Source organism: Molossus molossus, unplaced genomic scaffold (assembly GCF_014108415.1).
Source record: "Molossus molossus isolate mMolMol1 unplaced genomic scaffold, mMolMol1.p scaffold_m16_p_17, whole genome shotgun sequence".
NCBI classification, from domain to species: domain Eukaryota; kingdom Metazoa; phylum Chordata; class Mammalia; order Chiroptera; family Molossidae; genus Molossus; species Molossus molossus.
Window position 1 is genome coordinate 54,041,721 of NW_023425352.1, and position 14,475 is coordinate 54,056,195.

Here is a 14,475-nt window from a genome sequence, read left to right on the forward strand (position 1 = left end):
GGTTGGATTCCCGTTAAGGGCACGTACCTCTTTGGTTGCGGTTTGTCCCCAATCCCTGTTGGGGTCGTGCGGGTGGCAACCAGTAGATGTCTCTCTCTCCCACTGATGCTGCTCTCTCTTTCTTTCTCTCTCTCCCTCTCACTCTGTCTGAAGATAAATGTAAAACAAAACAACAAAAAAAGAAACAGCCCTGGCCGGTTTGGCTCAGCGGTTGGAGCGTTGGGGGCCTGCGGACCAGAGAGTCCTGGGTTTGGTTCCCGCTAAGGGCACATACCAAACACACACACACACACACACACAAAGAAACATGCTTTTTCCATATAATCAACAATCATTCTCCTTGGTATTACCCAAAGAATTGAAAACTATGTCCACATAGTTAAAAACCTGCACATAAATGTTTACAGCATCTTTATTCATAGTGGCCAAAACTTGGAAGCAACCAAGATGTCCTTCAGCAAAGTAAATGGATAAACTGTGGTACATCCAGACAACAGAATATTGTTCATTGCTAAAAAGAAATGAACTATCAAGCCATGAAAAGACATGGAGGAACCTTACATACATATTATTTGGTGAAAGAAGACAATCTGAAAAGGCTATATACTGTATAATTCCAAGTATATGACATCCTGGAAAATGCAAACCTATGAAGACAGTAAAAAGATCAGTATGTGTTGGGGGTAAACAGATGGAACAGAGAGAATTTTTAGGGCAGTGAAAACACTCCGTGTGATATAATGATATATACATGTCATTATACATTTGTCCAAACTTATGAACTATACAACACCACGAATGAACAAGTCATGTAAACTACGAGCTTTGAGCAGTTATGATGTGTTGATGTAGATTCACCAATTGTAACAAATGTACCACTCTGGTGGGGGGTTGAAGTTATGCATGTATAGGGGAGCAGGGAGTATATAGGAAATTTCTGTACTGTCCTCTCAATTTTGCTATGAACCTAAAACTGCTCTAAAAAAATTAAATCTTTAAAAAAACAAATTAACATCATACAACCCAGATGAAATCTGTATTGAATGAGATTGTTTCTACTACTCTGACAGAAAGTTACAAATACTGATCAGAACAAATTTTAAAAATTAATATGATCATAACTATGCAAGCAAATATGCAGAGGAAATTCACCAAAATGCAGTTGTCTCTGGACAGTAGAACACAAGATGATTTTTTTCTATTTCTCTATATTTTCCAGCATCCTAGTGTATATTAACTTTTATAATAACAAAAAATTAACTATACACAATAATAAACCTAAAACATTAATTGCTGTATTTTCATGGAGTAACTACTCTTAAACACAAAAAAGCAATTAACTATACACATTTGAACATATTCTAACTCTTTGTAAGACTCCAGATTTCTCTCCCTGCTTCAAAGACAGTTAAGCTTATTTGAAAGCAACCCAGATATCTAGTAGTGAACTACACTGTCAGAATCGCACACTCTTGTTTTCCTTCTTCCCAGAGATAGACACCCAGGCTAAGCCAGTCAGTGAGCCTCATTCCCAGGAACATAACTGTTGAGTGGTGGGACTTGTGAAGTGGTAAAAAGCAGCTCTTACTGTAGTTGCTAAGCTCAGACGATGTGAATTTGAAGCTGCCTGTGACATCTTTCCCACTTGTCAAGGGTACATAGGAACCCAATCTACAAAGTGGAAAAAGTCTTGCAAAGACCAGCAGTTCCAAGCTCCTCAGTACTGATTCTTCCAGTTATTGCTTTGAATCTGTGAGCTACCCCAATAATCTTCCAATCCAGCTATGGGAGCCTATAAATCTCTCCCCCCTTTCTTTTATCCAAGCGCCAATTAGGGCCTGCTCTAGGTTCCTGTACCCCTCTTGCAGCACCTGGATCGGCTTGAACCTTATAAATCCAGGCCTTATAACAGTTGTGGGGCTGTTTCCATTTTTTTTCTGTAATTAGCCCTCACCCAAAACACTCTGTAAAGCTGAGAAGGGCCTGGGGCTGTTCACTCCTTTTCCTCCCTCTATACTCTCCCCCACTCCCCTCACCCAAACAGGATTTCTGTCATTTGCAATAGGAATTTCAGACTCATATAGCATTACTACAAACTGCCAGGGCAATCTAAGCTAGTTAATAAAAAATAGACTTTCCTGTAGAGCAGTGCTTCTCAAACTTTTGTTATATTAGAATCACCTAAAGGTCTGAGGTAGCAAGACAATTTATTCACGTTTTCAGATGATGCTGATGCTACTGGTCTGAGGATCAAACTTGAGACACATTAGGTACAAACATCCCTTCAAATTTTCCAAAAGGTGCTCTCTGCCTTTAAAATAGATTTTACTTCAACTTTTAAAAAAATATCACTGAATTTCTAATTACTCTAGGAAATGGCTCCTCTAATCTGTTTGTTTTTTTAAATATGTTTTTATTGATTTTTTAGAGACAGAGGAAGGGAGAGAGAGATAGAAACATCAATGCAACTGAGAAACATTGATCGGCTTGCCTCCTGCACGCCTCCCAGTGGGGATCGAGCCTGCAACCCAGGCATGTGCCCTGACCAGGAATCAGAACTGAGATTTCTCAGTCCATGGGGGCGATGCTCAATCCACTGAGCCACACCGGCTGGGCCTTCTAATCTGTTTTAATACTATATCTCATCCACATTCTTTCAGAAAACATAGTAAGTATATCTTTATCAATCAGAGGGTTTTTAAAAAATAATGGTTTCCTTACTAATGATGTCTCACTTCCATTTATGTCCACCTTCATTCAGTTAGCAGCTTGCATAGCATATCATATTTACAAGCATCTATGAGTCAAACATCCCAGAGACATTAGCGTTTTAATCAAAAATAGTAAGACATAGCCCTGGCTAGTTTGGCTCAGCAGTTGGAATGTCGGCCCACACACCAAAGGGTCACAGGTTCGATTCTGGTCAAGGGCACATACCTGGGTTGCAGGTTTGATCCCCAGCCCTGCTTGGGGTCATGTGGCAGGCAAACAATCGATGTATCTCTCTCACATCGATGTTTCTCTCTCCTCTCTCTCTCTCCCCCCTCCTACACTCTATCTAAAAATCAATGGATATCCTCAAATGAGGAATAACAACAACAAAAAAAGCCAAAAAAGAGTCAAAGATACAAAGATAAATTTATACTGGAATAAAATTTAGTGCAAAACAGTACGGGCAATATTTGCTTCTTGACTGAATAGTAAGTTCGTGTTTATTATCTAAATTTTATAACATACATGTATATTACATATATGTTTGATATACATGAATATTATATTTTAAAAACTATTAGGAAAAAAATGGTATGGAAAAAAACCTTCCTGGGACGCATATTCTCAGGTAGGCCTGGATAAAAATAAATTGCAGTGTGTATTTTTTTAAATACATTTTTATTGATTATTGAGAGAAAGAGGAAAAGAGAGAGACAGAAACATCGATGTGAGAGAGATACATTGATCGGCTGCCTCCTGCATGTCCCCTACTGGGGATCCAGCCCAAAACCTGGCCATGTGCCCAGACCGGGAATCCAACCAGGACCTCTCAGTCCATGGGACAATGCTCAATCCTCTGAGCCACAGCAGCTGGGCAACAATGTGTATTATTAATCCAAAACTTTCCTATAGTCTTTCTTCCAGGAAAGTCCAATCCCTGTATATTCGTAGGTCAATAAAACCTGGGAATAGATTTTAATACAGTTCTACTACACTGTAAATATTTACAACTTTGAGTTGTCGGAATTCATTGAATTTTATGTACAAGTTTTTCAATGAATTACTTGAACAGGGTATCTAGTGAATAATTCTATTAGCCTTTCAGTCTAACATTTTTCTTCCAAGAAAAACATTACAACATTTCTAAAAGTTTGTCTTTCCCAAACAGATCATTCAAAAATTAAGGCTAACTAAAGAATGCTTCATATTCTAATCTAAACTTTCTCTGACACTAAAAATTTTCCACAGGACTCCTTCTAATAGTCTTACTATATACCTCCCACAACTGTTTCAAACCTGCTTTTGAGAGGGCTCAAGTTTTAAGTTTACTTTTCCTCATAGATAGCCCATATTCAACTGTTGGTCTTCTTGACATCTGTGTTAGACTTTAATCTTTTTGACAGTGTTAAATGGTCAATGCAAAAGGTCAACACAATTCAGGCTTCTAATTCAGGCCAATACAATATGGTATATATCAAAAGACTTGGCATGTCTCTTCCATATAAACAGGATGGATTTTCCAGGACAACTAAGAGTGATTACTAATAGAACTATAGCTATATTCTGCTTTTCCCTATAATCCCTCTACAAATTGCCATTTGTTTTAACTTAATTCCATGAATTCCAGTCATATTTCTGCTCCCAAAGAGAGTGAGCTACACCCTTAATACTTATAATCTGACGGACAAGTGCTTTAACCATATGACCAACTTTTCTGTCAGAAACTCAGAAATCATGCTAGCCTCTATCCCACAGCTTCTGTACTTGAGCAGTGAACCCAGTCGTTGGCATAATTCCAACTGAATAGCATTTTAAGCTTCAGTTAGAAAGAAGCTCTAAATCAAGACATTGTCCTTAACTAAAAGTGCTGCATAGGCTATATTTTGGAGGTTCCTCCAAAGTTCAAAATCTTCCCTGTCTGAAAAAAACTTGTCACAAAAATACCTTTTTTTGCCCATGTGGCACCTCTAATACCCCTACTCCCCTCCTTATAGAAATTGCCCCTTTCTACCTTTTTTACTGCCCCATTCTACCTTTAATTCATGCCCATAGTTTCAACAGTCATTTTATATAGCATGATACTTCTCTCTAATCAAATGGCTAGTCAAAGTTCTTTACTGGAAATTTTGAAAATGAAACAGAAATGGCTCTCTCTGAATGCCTGAACTATAAATAAACTCAGGAGAAATTAGGGACCAAGTTTTGACATATAGGTCAAAAAGTAAATGAAGCCTATCTAAAAAGATTCAAAATGAAGCAGATACACAGAAAGGAAGACAGATGAGAGACTGAAGAAAACCTTGTGATGTTCCTGTTATTCTTGAAATCTAACCACACTCCTGACCTCGGTTGTTAAGACAACTCCCTATCCCCACAATACTTAAATAAATACTTAAATAAATTCCATTATGTGCTAGTATGAGTTAGGTTTCTGTTTAACCCAGAGTCCTACTTAATATAGTTTCTCTCATCAACCCTATAGTTAATATTTCAACCCTGCAAAATAAATAATAAAGAATTCTGTTTATTTCTCTCACTTCCCTATCACTAGAAAGCAATATTTTTCAGTGATATTTTAAATTTTTTGCTTAATTATTAGAGAGCCAATAAATGCTACTTCTTCTATACCACAGATACAGAGTTTAAGAATAAATGTGGCCCTGGCCGGTTTGGTTCAGCGGTTACAGCATCTGCCTGCGGTCCGGAGAGACCCAGGTTCGGTTCCCGCTAAGGGCATGTACCTCGGTTGCAGTTTGTCCCTGGCCCTGGTTGGTCGTGCGGGTGGCAGCCACTTGATGTGTCCCTTTCACATCGATGTTTCCCTCTCTCTCTCTCTCTTCCTCTCTCTCCCTCCCACTCTATCTGTGCAAAAAATGGAAAAATGTCCTCGGGTGAGGATTAAAAAAAAAAAGAATAAATGATTTTAATCTATTTTTAAAAGGTTTAAATTGGAATTTGGATTCACAATGGAAGTTAAACTCAATATATGAAGTTTGTTTCAACTAAGAAAGTTGAGTTCCACTAAACCAGAAACATTTTACAAATAAATGTTGGCTGATGGGGATGGTTTGAGAAAGAAATTAATCTTATTACTTATTATTAAAATGGTATCATTCTTCACTGACTTTCAAAACGTATAATATAGCCCTGGCCGGTTTTGCTCAGTAGTTAGAGCGTTAGCCTGCAGTCCCAAGAGACCTGGGCTCGGTTCCTGCTAAGAGCACATACCTCAGTTGCAGTTTGTCCCCAGCCCTGGTTGGGGTCATGTGGGTGACAACCAGTCGATGTGTCTCTCTCATATTGATGTTTCTCTCTCTCTCTTCCTCCCTCTCTCCCTCTTGCTCTATCTGAAGATAAATGCAAAAATATCCTTGGGTAAGGAATGAATAAAAAAAAAATTAAAAGCATTTCCCTTAAGAACAGAAAAAAGCCCTGGCCGGTTTGGCTCAGCAGTTAGAGTGTTGGCCTATGGTCCAGAGAGACCCGGGTTCAGTTCCCGCTAAGGGCATGTACCTGGGTTGCGGTTTGTCCCCAGCCCCAGTTGGGGTTGTGCAGGAGGCAGCCACTCGATGTGTTGCTTTTGCGTCGATGTTTCTCTCTGTCTCTCTTCCTCTCTCTCCCTCCCACTCTATCTGAAACAAAAATGGAAAAATGTCCTTGGGTGAGGATAAAAATTTAAAAAAGAACAGAAAAAAGACAGGGATGTCTGCTTTCACTACTCTTATTCAACATAGTACTAGAAGTCTTAGCCACAGCAATCAGACAAGAAGAAAAAATAAAAGACATCAAAATTGGAGAGGAGGAATTAAAACTCATTATTTGGCCCACTCTATCTGAAGATAAATGCAAAAATGTCCTCGGGTGAGGATTTAATCCTCACCCGAGGACATTTTTTTTGTTTTTTGTTTTTGTTCAGTTAGAGTGAGAGGGAGAGAGAGACAGAGAGAGAAACATCGACATGAAAGGGACACATCGAGTGGCTGCCACCCGCACGACCCAACTAGGGCCGAGGACAAACCGCAACCGAGGCACGAGCCCTTAGCGGGAACCGAACCCGGGTCTCTCCAGACCGCAGGTCGACGCTCTAACCGCTGAGCCAAACCGGCCAGGGCCTTGGGTGAGGATTTAAAAAACACACAAAACAAAACAAAAAACCTGTTAATATTTACTAAATGCTATCAAATAAAATTAAATATATGAATTTATGTATATAACTGTCTTCCATTCTGTACGTTATTTCACAATAAAATTATTATAATTATTCCAGCATATCATAACAGATGCTTAATAAATAATGATCACAAAATAGAATCAAGGAGGACACCTACAGGATAACTTCTCTCATTTCTCTAAAACTAAACACTAGTCCTAGTCCACACTGGTATGTAAAGTTCTTGTTTTTGTTGTTGTTGTTGTTGTTTTGTTAATCCTCACCAGAGGATATTTTCCCATTGAGTTTTAGACAGAGTAAAAAAAGAAAGGGAGGGAGGGAGAGTGAGAGAGAAAGAGAGAGGGAGAGAAGAGGGGCGGTGTGAAATAGACACATCAATCGGTTGCCTCCTGCATGCCCAGGGGCTGGGGATCAAACTTGCAACCCAGGTACATCCCCTTGACCAGAAATCTAACCCAAGACCCTTCAGTCCTCAGGCCTACACTCTGACTGCTGAGCCAAACTGGCCAGGGCAAAATTCTTGTAGTTTTTAAAGTCTTTAAAATTTTCAGAAAAAAATTCATGGTTGAAAAGCTTGAGAAATTATTAGGGCAATGGAGTTAGTTACTGATATGAAGAATCTGATAAATATAAATTCAGAAAATATATTGTTAAAACAGACATCTGAAAATTAGTGATTAATACTTTACAAGTTTCCTTCTTGTAAATCACATTCTCCTCCAATTTTTTTTTTTTTTTTTTTTTTTTGTGGTACGTGCCCCTAGCAGGAACCAAATCCAGGACTCTCTGGTCCGCAGGCTGACGCTCAACCGCTGAGCCAAACTGGCCAGGGCTCTCCCAAAATTTTTAACAACATATTTATAGAGTTCCCTTCTGTCACTGCTATAGACATGCATAAGAGGATATATGTTCTTCCATTTAATGCTTCATAACATTCAATGCCTTTTTGATTTACTATAGCTACTGACTATTAATTCTTGGGTCTTACTGTAATTCCAAAATCAAAGTAACTGATTCCTGGAATGAAAAACATCTGGAGAAACTAACTTTTGTCTAGCCCATTCTGCATAGATAGATGTGGGGAAAATTCCCATATGTACCTATATATATTATAGTATTTCTTAAATACTATTCCTAACACATAAGAGATTATATATACTTTTAACCTCTGACCACATTCCACTCAGGGCAAGGCTCATTAGTCCAAAGTAGAATACTCAAAACTGGTTTTAGCAGCCCCTCTCCTCCTAATTAGTAAAATATAGCTCTGAGGCCCAGGTATATTTTACCTCAACTTTATCCTTCCAGGGCTCTTCTGAAAAAAAATTCCATTTTTCTTTACCCCCATTTCCTCATCTCTTTCTAACCTTTAATGCCCTCTTTTTTCCTAATGCCAGATCCAAAGCCATCAAGTTAAGGAAAACACATACATAATAAAACCACATATACTAGAATAGGGGAAAATGAATCCATGGTTACAGAGGACGTGAATCTAGACATGTGTTTCCATTCAGCACTTATTCAGATGTAATACCAAGTAAAATGTTAGTAACATGTTTACATACCATGGAACATTCATGTCCTATTTCTCCTATGAAACATTTCTTATCATGTGTACTGGGCACATTAGAAATGCTTTGAAAATTTGAGTAGAATGACTAAGTTAACTACTACTGACCAGGAATCATACTTATTTCAATTCTGATTGTTGAAAACATCTCTAATACATTGTTAATATGCTACTAAGTTGATTTTTTTTTTCCTTCCCTTACTTCAGAGTCAGTTTGACCAATTATCAAAGATGGAATAATATGAAGTGTGAATCAGAAAACAGACGACCTGGGTCCAAGTCCTAGTTCTACCACTTACTGTATCTTGAGCAAATTACTTGACTTCTGTGAACCCCAACCTAACCTATTAACTCTTAATTTGTAAAATTGGAATGATATAAAACTACCTCAAAAAATTATTTTAAGAATCAAATATAATATATAAAATAACACTTTATAAATTAAGTGCTTTTGTTGTTATCAAGTAGATTTAAACGTCTGTTTAAGGGCCCAGTCCAATCCCCCTAGAAAATTCTTTCAGAGGAAAGAAAAAATTACTGACATAAGATTTATTGTCAAGTGTTTGTTTTCCTAAAAAAAAAAAAATGCAGCTAGAAAGAAAAGTGGTCAAAGTTTACTTTAGCTATGCAGGGGGACACTACTAATAATGGAGAAGCAGCTCAAGTGCCCAACCAAAGAGGGAGGCTGAGTATATTAATTTGGTATATTATATTACTATTTAAATTAAAAATATGTAAACCACCAAAACATGGACACATTTATATGAAACACTAAGCAGGAAGAGGAAGAAGTCCAAGATAGTACAAGTATTTTAGAAGCAATCTCTATATGTATTTTATGGAAATGTCCAACCAAATATACTAATAGCCATACTGGTCCTCCAAAGCAGTGTCAGGAAAAGGAATGTTTTTTATTATATCAAGTTCATTTGTTTTTATTGAGGCAAACACTTGGCTAGAAAAAAACTAATGAGAGTGTAGCTTCAAATTATACAAATAAATTTCATTGAGTAAAAACACAAAGCTTTAACTAGTTTCACAAATATACATACACACTTCATTTAGTTTCGTTCTTATATAGTAATATACATACACCCCATTATGGTTTAATTAAGTGTCAAAAGCTCACCATAAGAAGAGCAATAAAGCTTAATAGCAAGGGCCTGTTGAATTTATTTTTGTTGACCTTAAAGCATTTTCCACTTTCAGAGTAGAACCAAAAGGTGGAGGGTTCAATTTGCAGTCAGGGCACATACCCAGGTTGTGGATTCGATCCCCATTAGGGGCACGTATGGGAGACAACTGATCCATCTCTCTCTCTCTTCCTCTCTCTAAAATTAAAAAAAAAAAAATTTTTTTAAGTCCTCTTAACATAGGACATACTCTTTTGTAAAAAATTAACTTCACATCTCTTTTATTTTTTAGTTCTTATAATAAGTTTCTAGATATGTTTGGGAGTAAGGGAGGGATTATCTGTAAATGGAATTTAAAATTCCATGCAGATGTGTACATGTACTTGCATTTTTTGACCCAGGGTCCACACCTTCTATTAGATTCTCAATGGATTTCATGACCTCAAAAGAGGTTGAAAATCACTACTATGTATTTCACAGGGTGCACTTTTCAAATCTAAAAGGAGTAATTATATCCCAGTTTATTATTAATTGCTAAGTAAAATAAGGCTTTCCATCCACAGAAATGAAGGCTCACGAGCTTTATGACTGCATCCCTGGAATAAAAGCAGGAGTTTGAATTTAACTGCCTAATGAAAGATACTGCTTGTCAGTATACAACCTACTCTGCAGTTTCAGAAAAGGTTAACATCTCCTTACCAAAAAGCCAATCTGAAACAACCTGGACTACCTAGCTGATATAAACTTTCTTTTTTCAATAGTCTGTTGCACTCTCTAAATTTTTCTGCAAATATAAAAATTGTATACAATTTGTCATCTATTTTATTACTTTAGTTACCAAGATACAAAATGCCATTGTAATTATCTCCTTACCAAAGCCCTGGCTTTCAGGACTTCAAAATAAATATCATTTTAAGAGGTCAAAGTAAACAGCATTAGCCATCTTAAAAACAAACAAACGAAGAGATAAAGTAGTCCTTTTCCTAGTTGGTCTAAGTTAAATTTATAAGAAACATTTGCCATCAGCTATCTAAAATGGCAGGACTTAAGGCATAATGTTCCAAAACCAAAAATGACACAACTTTTCAAGGTAAGTGATAAAAACCTATACTTCCCACAGAACAAAATAAGTAAACTTTGAAGTTCACATTTAAGAGTCTAAAATTACACTAACAAAAATAGAATAAAATTACACTCACAGCCTAAAAACCAAAGTTAAAGAAAAAAAATCACGAAATGTGATTTAAATTTCAAATCAAAGCCAAACACCTTCAAGGTTGTTCACTTTCAGCTTCTTAAATATTTTCTGCTTAAGGTATCCACTTTCTCCATAGAAACTTGATCAGAAAAATCCCTTTGAAATGTTTTATAAATTAAATTCCAGTGTTCCGGCTATGCAGAATGAATATTTCATTTGATTCTTTTAGGAAAAGAGTAGCCTCATTCATAAATTACATCTAAACCTAAAAGGGGAAATGTTTCTTTCCAGAACCTTAAAAAAAAAAATGAGCAACAAAGTTGATGAAAGAACACTGCTGCCACGTCTTTTCCCCTCCCCCACTCACGTAGTGGCTATTTCATCCTTTTAGCGTGCATTCCAAGGGACAGGCAGAGCCACAGCTCTGGGAGAAACCAGAAACAGTTAAGTTGAAATTGGCAAGCCTGTTCGGCCTTTTAGATCAATTCCTAAAAGGAGATCTAGCGTCTTACTCATCCCTTTCTAAAATAAACAGTGCAAACATTCCAAGTCTTACCCACTCTACCCGGGACGCATAAGATGTTTAGTGTCTAAAAACTGAGTTGTGGTTATTTACTTTTGTTTTTATTTATTTTATTTTATTTCATTTCATTTCATTTTTTCCATCACAATTTATCCCCTCTATGCCCTCTTCTACCTCCACCCACCCACCTACCCCCTAAAAACTGAATTGTATTTAATACATTCAATTATTCAGGAAAATAGCCTCAGTTATGGTACCATTCTTCCTCCCCCTTAAAACATAGATCTGGGGGCCATTCATGTACTCCAACTCAAAGTTCTCACACAACCATGGGATACTGCTGGACTTTAAAGCAGCCAACTCTGCTGAAAGAGAGGTGAGGGGGAGAAGCTCACGTGCCTTTAAAAATATCTCAGTGAGAAGAGGGAAGGAAAAAGACGAGCTTCCCCGACGACTGGGTGATCTGACAGCCGACTTCCTCAACCAAACTGTCGGAACCCGCCGCCCGGGGCCACGTCTAGCTACTCCAGCGGCCCCGCTGTGCGTTCGCACGAGTTGAGCCTGAACTTCTCTTCCCAGACGCGAAGATTTTTCGATACAGCAAAAATGTCTGGAGAGCTTCAGCTCTGAGCTTTAAAATCCGCTCTCCATTGCCACATGCTAACCATCTGCTGCCACAGAAGCCCAAAACCCACGCCCCGCACGCGCGTTCCCATCAGCTTTGCCCGGAGGGCCAGGTATGAGAGGAGCTCGGGAAAATCAACAGGGTGAGTCCTCCCGGGAAGAAACATTCAAGAAAGTTCTGGTCCCCGGGGCGGGGACTGAGGCTGCCGCAGCCCGAACGGCCGGGGGCGCCCACCAGGGAGGAGGTGAGAAGGGGAGCACGGGCAGAGGCAGAGGGGCCTCTGGGCCAGCCAGGGGTCCCAGGGCGAGGGGCCGAGTCTCCAGAGAGATCCTGAGGCTGCGGTGGAAAACTGGAGAACCCTCGTCCCCCAAACCATCCCACCAGAGGGGGCAGGGGCCAGACCACCAGGGCCGTCCGAGAAGAGCCGCAGCTGCCTGAGGACCTCGGCCTCAGTCTCCCAGGGCGGGGGAGCGTCTCACCTGAGAAGCGGGACGGGAGAGCGTTCTTCAGCCCCCTGTTGCCTGCACTCGGGCGGGCTACCTACTCCTTCCCTCAGCCCGCTGGCGGTCCGACTGGGCAGCAGAGGGAGCCAGTAAGCCTTTTTATAACCTCTTGGCCGCCAAGGCAACGCTGGCTAGGAGGCGACTGCAGACCTCTCTACGTGAGCTCTATCACACCAGCGTCCCGCCCACTGCGCAGGCGCCGGCTCCGGCCTCCCTCTGGCCGCCACTCCCCGCCCACACCCGCGGCCCACACCCGGGGCCCACACCCGCCGTCCCCGCGAGCTGGTGGAGTCTGAGGCCGAGAGGTGGGGCCAGCGGGAGGGCCTGGGATGTAACGCGCCTGCGCGAGGTTCTCGCCACGCCACCGTCACCGTGGTTACCTCGGGTGTGCCCAGCTCCTTTTCTTCAGGTTATTTAGAGCCTTAATTTCAGGATCAGCCTCAGGCCGGAACGACGAAGCCACCAGGGAGGAGATATCTTAAACAGGAGAAGAGGAACCTGGTAGCGTAGAAAAGAAAGCAGAAAGGAAGATTCCAGCGGACCTTTGGTATCTCAGCTGTCTTGGCCTGGAGCCTTTTTGCTTCACTAACCTCCCTCTCTCACCTCTGCTGTCGTGCAAATCTCGATCCATCGCCCACCTTTATACTTTATTAGTAGATAATGGACTCTGTGCTCCAGAGACAGATTTTTGGTGGGGTTCGGTTCTTGGCCCAATCCCACATAACATTGGGCATTACCTCTCTGTATCCTAGTTTCCTCATAAGTAAATTAGTAATAAAGGTAGATACCTCATAGTATTATCGTGAGAATTAAATGATAACGTATTTGAAGCACTTAGCACAAGACTAGCACGCAGAAAGGACTTGGTAAATAGATTGTGTTGTTGTAGCATATAAGGCACCCAATGTTGTTTTGGTCTTAGTCTAATGTTTGTGTTGGTCATTATATTCCTAAAAGAAAGCCTTGCTATTGGGAAGCATGGAATGGAGATAATCTTTCCCTTGTCAGTGAAACGGAAGAATGACTTCCCTAAGACTTATCATTTGTTAAAAATTGCTTCTAAAGTTTTCCATGGATGCTGAAAAGCATAGTAATTAATAATTAACATTTGACTCTTATCTAGGAGGTGGGGTCGATTATACAGATACAGAAATACAGGGTAGCCCTGGCCGTTTGCTCAGTGGTTAGAGCTTCGGCCTGCAGTCCAGAGAGACCTGGGTTCGTGCCCGCTAAGGGCTAAGGGCACATACCTCGGTTGTAGTTTGTCCCCGGCCCTCATTGGTCCTGCGGGTGGCAGCCACTCGATGTGTCCCATTCACTCGATGTTTCTCTCTCTCTTCTTCTCCCTCCCACTCTGTCTGAACAAAAAATGGAAAAATGTCCTCTAGTGAGGATAAAAAAAAAAAAAAAAAGGAAGAAATAGAGGGTACTTTGGTAGCCTGAGGCAGTAGATACAGGAGTAGTTCCCTCTAATCTGGGATTTTGCTTTCTGTAGTTTCAGTGGTTTCAGTTACCTGCAGTCAATCATGGTCTGAAAATATTACATAGAAAATTCCAGAAATAAACAATTCGTAAGTTTTAAATTGCACACTACTGGATACCTGATGAAATCTTGAGCCATCCTGCTCCTTCCTGCCCAGGTCGTGAATCATTCCTTTGTCCAGCTTATCCATAGGGATACCCTCCCCACCTATTAGTCACTTAGTAGCCCTCTGGGTTTTCAGCTCCACTATCACTGTATCACAGTGCTTGTATTCAAGTAACCTTTTTTTATTTAATGGTCCCAAAGCACAAGAGTAGTGAGGCTGGCAATTTGGATATGCCAAAGAGAAGATGCAAAGTGCTTTTCAACTTAATAAGGAAAGAAAGAAAATCATTTTTTGAGGTTGCTAAGAATAAACCTTCTATCTGCGAAATTGTGAAAAGAGAAAAAGAAATTCATGCTAGTGTTGTTGCACCTCAAACTGCAAAAATTACGGCCAGTGTGTGTGTGACAAGTGCTTAGTTAGGATGAAAAAGACATTAGATTTGTAGGTGGAA

The 14,475-nt window shown here is 39.9% G+C and overlaps 1 protein-coding gene across 5 annotated transcripts in view; it reads right to left on the bottom strand.

Moving 5' to 3' along the window:
- Positions 1-12,913, bottom strand: part of P4HA1 (prolyl 4-hydroxylase subunit alpha 1) — a 101,903-nt gene extending 88,990 nt beyond the window's left edge. For 3 of the 5 annotated variants that reach the window (XM_036265739.1, XM_036265735.1, XM_036265737.1), the window contains exon 1: positions 12,412-12,542. The gene's annotated coding sequence lies outside the window, so the exon portion shown is untranslated. Of the gene's footprint in view, positions 1-12,411; positions 12,543-12,815 lie in introns of those variants that run through there. The other 2 variants (XR_004960041.1, XM_036265738.1) reach the window with 2 other exon arrangements.
- Between the last annotated feature and the right edge of the window lie 1,562 nt (positions 12,914-14,475).